Here is a 6,848-nt window from a genome sequence, read left to right as displayed (position 1 = left end):
AATGGCAATAAGTGCTGTGGAAAAAAAATCAGGCAAGGAAGGTGCGATAATGTGCCACAGTGTAGAGGAGAGGAGTACAATTTTAAGTAGGGTGGTCAGAGAAGACCTGTCTGGGAAGGTAACATTCAGGCAAAGACCTGAAGGAGGAAAAAAAAAAAACAAAGAATGAGCCATGCTGATATCTCGATAAGCAAAGAGAACACCAAGGGCAAATACCCTAAGGCAGATGTATCTCGCTTGTTTGAGGAATACCAATGCGGGGCCAGTGTTGTGTGGTGGAGGTGGAATGTGTCTATAAAAGGAGGAAAGTGAGGTCAGTGAGATAAGAGTGACTGGAGGCCAGCACGGCATGGTGGCTCACGCCTGTAATCCCAGCACTTGGGGGCGCCAAGGCGGGCGGATCACTTGAGCTCAGGAGTTCAAGACCGGCCTGGGCAACGTGGCGAAACCTCGTCTCTACAAAAAATACAAAAATTAGCCAGGCGTGGTCATGGGCACCTGTAGTCCCACTGAGGCAAGAGAATCACTTGAACTTGGGAGGCGGAGGTTGCTGCAGTGAGTGGAGATCACACCACTGCACTCCAGCCTGGGCGACAAAGTGAGATTCTGTCTAAACAAAACAAAACAGTGACTGGGGGACTCAGGTGGGCGCGATGGCTCATGCCTGTAAAACTCAGTACTTTGGGAGGCCGAGGCAGGCAGATCGCTTGAGCTAAGGATTTGCAGACCAGTCTGGGCAACATGGCAAAACCTTGTCTTTACAAAAAATACAAAAATTAGCCGGGCATGGTGGCAAGCACCTGTAGTCCCAGCTTCTGGGGAGTATGAGGTGAGAGGATCACTTGAGCCTGGGAGGCAGAGATTGCAGTAAGCCGAGATTGCGCCACTGCCTTCCAGCCTAGGCGACAGAGAGAGACCCTGTCTCAAAAAAAAAAAAGTGATTGTGGGGAGAGTGCTGATCATGCAGAACCTTATAGGTTATTTTAGGGGTTTTTGCTTTTACTGAATAAGAATTTTTAGCAAAGAGTGACATGATCTAACTTCCCTTTTATTTTTTATTTTTATTTTTTATTTATTTATTTTTTTTGAGACAGAGTGTCGCTCTGTCGCCCAGGCTGGAGTGCAGTGGCCAGATCTCAGCTCACTGCAAGCTCCGCCTCCCGGGTTCACGCCATTCTCCTGCCTCAGCCTCCCGAGTAGCTGGGACTACAGGCGCCTGCCACCTCGCCCGGCTAGTTTTTTGTATTTTTTAGTAGAGACGGGGTTTCACCGTGTTAGCCAGGATGGTCTCGATCTCTTGACCTCGTGATCCGCCCGTCTCGGCCTCCCAAAGTGCTGGGATTACAGGCTTGAGCCACCGCGCCCGGCCCTAACTTCCCTTTTAAAAAGATCACCCCAGCTACTGAGAACAGAGTGTAGGAGGCAAGATAGGAAGCAGGAAGACCGATTAGGAGTTAACTTCCAAAGAAAGTTGGTAAGACATTTATACAAACAATTACAAAGCACAGACAGTGTAATACACTACCATAGAGAAGCCTGTGCTTGGATAACGTGGAGGCTGCTGTAACAAGGAGACTCTAAAATATAGCGGCTTTAGTAAGACAAATTATTTCTCTCTTGCATAACAGGTTGGCTGGTCTAAGCCAGTGGGATGATTCTGCTCCATGCTAGGTCATGGACACATCCACATTCTAGCTCAGAGAAGAGGTCTAGGCAAGGGATTTCCTTTTAAGCAAGTGAGATGAAATTTGTCCATCCCACTTTGTCACATCCCTTTGGCAAGAGCTCAGTCACAATTCGCACCTAACTGCAAGAAAGACTAGGAAATGTTTTGTTAGGTGGCCCCGTTCCCAGAAAGAAGAGAAAGTGAATTTTGGGTATGCAACTAGAAGTCTCCTATAAGTCCCAAATAAAATGCTGTGCAGGTCCAGAGGTAGAAGATATCACCTCTGCATGGAGTATCCTGGGAAATATTTTTGGAGGTAGAGCACACGAACTAGGCTTTGATTGATGAGTAGGGTTTTGACAGGCAATCATTGGGAGGAGGTGGCTCTTCCAGGCAGGAAGAAAAGATGAGGAAGCAGAGAGAGGTTTTGAAGAAGAGAAAATAGTTTAGTTTTGCTGGAATATCAAGTACCATATTGGGACTTCATTCAGCAAGCAATAGGAAGCCATTGACTGTTCTGGAGTAAGAGCATGACACGATCATAACTGTGCTTTAGGTAAACTTTTCTGTGTAGGGTGAAGAATAGGGAAGAGATTGGAGGCAGGCAAACCAGATTGGGAGAGCAAGTTAGTAATGTCATTAACTATGCCAGTAGCTGTAGGGTTTAAGAAGAGGAATGGTAAAGACATTGTGAATCTCAACCTTTTAGAGATTATGGACCCCTTTGAGAATTTTATGACCACTATAGATCCTCTCTCCAGACACAAGTATTCCTCACTTTATTGCACTTTACTTTATTGTGCTTTGCAGATACTGCATTTTTTACAACTTGAAGGTTTATGGCAACCCTCTATTGAGCAAGTCTATTGATGCCATTTTTCCAAGAGCATGTGCTCCTTTTGTGATTCTTTGTCACATTTTGGTAATTTTTGCAATATTTCAAGCTTTATTATTATTATTATTTTATATCTGTTATGGTGATCTATGATCAGTGGTCTTTGATGCTACTATTGTGATCGTTTTGGGATGCCATGAACCATGCCTATGTAAGACAGGGAACTTAATTGATAAATGTTGTGTGTGTTCTATGTTCTGACTGTTCCGCTGAGCAGCCACTCCTCCATTTCCCTTTCTCTCCTCATGCCTTCTTATTCTCCGAGGGACAACACTATTGAAAGTAGGCTAATTAATAACCCTGCTGTGCCCTCTAAGTGTTCAAGTAAAAGGAAGTGTTGCACGTCTCTCACTTTAAATCAAAAGCTAAAAATGATTAAGCTGAGTGAGGAAGACATGTCAAAAGCTGAGACAGGCTGAAAGCTAGGTCTCTTGTGCTAGTTAACCAAGTTGTGAATGCAAAGGAAAAGTTCTTGAAGGAAATGAATAGTGCTACTCCAGTGAACACATGAATGATAAGAAAGCAAAACAGCTCTACTGACAATATGAAGAAAGTTTGAGTGGTCCGAATAGATCAACCCAGCCACAAAATTCTCTTAAGGCAAAGCCTAACCCAGAGCAAGGCCCTAACTCCCTTCATTTCTGCGAAGGCTGGGAGACATGAAGAAGCTGCAGAAGAAAAGTATGAAGTTAGCAGAGGTTGGTTTATGAGGTTTAAGGAAAGAAGCCATCTCTGTAACATAAACGTGCAAGGTGAAGCAGCAAGTGCTGATGTAGGAGCTGCAGCAAGTTACCCAGAACATCTAGCTAAGATTATTGATAAAGATGGCTATACTAAACAACAGATTTTCAGTGTAGACGGTAAAAGCCTTCTATTCAAAGAAAATGCCATCTAAGACTTTCACAACTAGAGAGGTCAATACCTGGCTTCAAAGCTCCAAAGGACAGATTGACTCTCTTGTTAGAAGCTAATGCAGCCATTGACTGCATCGGTCAATGCTCATGTATCATTCTGAAAATTCTAAGGCCCTAAATAATTAGGCTACATTCTACTCTGCCTGTGCTCTATAAATGGAACAACAAAACCTGGATGATAGTGCATCTGTTTATAGCATGGTTTACTGAATATTTTAAGCCCGTTGTTGAGACCTACAGCTAAAAAAAGAGAGATTCCTTTCAAAATATTACTGTTCATTGTCAATGCACCTGGTCAGCCAAGAGCTCTGATGGAGATGTACAAGGAGATTAAAACTATTTTCATGCTTGCCAACACAACAACCATTCTGAAGCTTATGGATCAAGGAGTCATTTTGACTTTCAAATCTTATTTTTTAAGAAATATGTTTTGTAAGGCTGCCATAAATAGTGATTCCTCTGATGAATCTGAGCTAAGTAAATTGCAAATCTTCTGGAAAGGATTCACCATTTTATTTCATTTTATTTTTTGTGATTGAAAACAACAACTATTGTATTTATTCACAATTCTGCAGTCAGGAATTTGGGCAGGGCTCAGCTGGAATGTTTTTATGCTTCATATGGTGTCAGTTGGGATATCTTATAAGGTTGCAGTCAGGGTCAGCTTCACAGGCATGCAACCTATGTAGTTGCAGAGAGCCCCACACTCAGAGGGACCTTGCAGTTAGTTTAATGCTCTGCTGTTGCCATCTTAAAATTCTAAATAACTTTTGAACAATGGATCTTGCATTTCTGTTTTGCACTGGGCTCCACAAATTATGTAGCTGGTGTTGGTTATAATCAGATGGTGACTGGGGCTGGACTATCCAGGATAGCTTCATTCACAAATCTAGGGTCTTAGTAGTGTTGACTGGGAGGCTGGGACCTCTTTGTCTGTCTCTCTACATGACTAGCTTGGGCTTCCCCACATGGCAACTGGATCAAAATATTCATAAGCCTTCCATGTTATCAGTTTTTTTCTTGTTGTCACCTCCTCCTTTTTCCAGGGTACATGCTGCTGCTGGATTAACCCCATAGAAAGTTTCAGTTCATAGAGGGACACCAGATTCACCATTTTAGATACCATTAACATTCATGATTCATGGGAGGAGGCCAAAATATTAACAGGAGTTTGGAGGAAGTTGATTCCAGCTCTCCCAGATGGCTTTAAGGAGTTCAAGACTTTAGTGGAGGAAGTAACTGCAGATGTGGTGGAAATAGCAAGAGAACTAGAATTAGAAGTGGAAACTGAAGATGTGACTAAATTGCTGCAATCCCATGATAAAATTTGAATGGATGAGCAGTCATCTCTCTCTCTTTTTTTTTTCCTTTGCTTACGGATGAGCAAACAAAGTGGTTTCTTGAAATGGAATCTATTTCTGGTGAAGATGCTGTGGGCATTGTTGAAATGACAACAAAAGCTTTAGAACATTACATAAACAGTGGCAGGGTTTGAGAGGATTGCATCCAACTTTGAAAGAAGTTCTGCTGTGGCTAAAATGTTATCAAACAGCATTTTATGCTACAGATAAATCTTCTGTGAAAGGAAGTCAATCAGTGTGGCAAATTTCATTGTTGTCTTTTTAAGAAAATTTTTATAGCCAATTCACCCTTTAGCAACAGCCACCCTAATCAGTCAGCAGCCCTCAATGTTGAGGCAAGATCCTCCACCAGCAAAAAAGATTACTACTTGCTAAAGGCTTAGATGATCATTAGCATTTTTTAGCAATGACGTTTTTTTGTTTGTTTTTGTTTTTGTTTTTGTTTTGAGACAGAGTCTCACTCTGTCACCCAGGCTGGAGTGCAGTGGTATGATCTTGGCTCACTGCAACTTCCGCCTCCTGGGTTCAAGCGATTGTCATGCCTCAGCCACTTGAGTAGCTGGGATTACAGGCGTGCACCACCACTATTGGCTAATTTTTGTATTTTTAGTACAGACAGGGTTTTGCCATGTTGACCAGGCTGGTCTCAAATTCCTGGCCTCAAGTGATCTGCCCACCTCAGCTTCCCAAAATGCCAGGATTACAGGCATGAGCCACCGTGCCCAGCCTACCATAAAGTATTTTTTAATTCAGGTAGTGATATGGTTTGGATATATGTTTCCTCAAAATGACAAGTTAAAATGTAATCCCCAGTCGGAAACGGTTCTGGTGAGAGATGTTTGGGTCATGGAGGTGGATCCCTCGTGAATGGCTTAGTGCTGTACTTCAATAGTGATTGAGTTCTGTATTCTGAGTTCATGGGAGATCTGGTTGTTTTAGAGTGTGGCACTTTTCCCCTTTGTTCCCTTGCTTCTGCTCTTGCCATGTGACATGCTGGCTTCCTGTCACCTTCTGCCATGATTGGAAGCTTCCTGAGGTCCTCACCAGGAGCAGATGCCAGCACCACATTTCCTATAAAGCCTACAGAGCTGTGAGCCAATTAAACCTCTTTTTCTTTATAAATTACCCAGACTCGGGTATTTCTTTATAGTAACACAAAAAAACAGCCTAATATAGGCACGTACTTGTTATTTTAGACATAATGCTATTGCACACTTAACAGACTACAGTGTAGTGTAAACGTAATTTCTATATGCACTGGGAAATAAAAAAAATTCATGTGATTTGCTTTATTGCAATGTTTGATTTACTGTGGTGGTCTGAAACTGAGCCCACAATATTTTCAAGGTATGCCTGTAAATTATCATAGAAGCTTGGACTCATTAGTTTAAAACTAAACACAGGCCAGATGCAGTGGCTCACTCCTGTAATGCCAGCACTTTGGGAGGCCAAGGTGGGCGGATCACAAGGTCAGAAGTTCGAGAACAGCCTGGCCAACACGGTGAAACCCTGTCTCTACAACAAGTACACAAATTAGCCGGGCATGGTGGCAGGCACCTGTAATCCTAGCTATTCGGGAGGCTGAGGCAGGACAATTGCTGAAATCTGGGAGGCAGATGTTCCAGTGAGCTGAGATTGCACCACTGTACTCCAGCCTGGGTGACAGAACAAGACTTCGTCTGAGTGATGGGGCGGGTGGGGAACTAAACATTCCATTAGGGCAAAAACTAAGTGCTGTGATCTGATTGGCTATCTGTGGAATGTAAACGTATGTGGAAAGAATGTTATCTTTGCTCCTTATTTCTCTCTAGAAAGATAAGCACAATCAGGGTATGTGGGCAAGGAATTACTCTTTGAGAGATTATTTATTTACTTATTTTTATTTTTGAGATGGAGTTTGGCTCTTGTCGCCCAGGCTGGAGTGTAGTGGTGCGATCTCAGCTCACTGCAACCTCCGTCCGCCTCCCAGGTTCAAGTGATTCTCCTGCCTCAGTCTCCTGAGTAGCTGAAAT

The sequence above is a fragment of the Theropithecus gelada genome, chromosome X (assembly GCF_003255815.1).
Source record: "Theropithecus gelada isolate Dixy chromosome X, Tgel_1.0, whole genome shotgun sequence".
NCBI classification, from domain to species: Eukaryota; Metazoa; Chordata; class Mammalia; order Primates; family Cercopithecidae; genus Theropithecus; species Theropithecus gelada.
Note: the sequence above shows the minus strand (reverse complement) of the source record.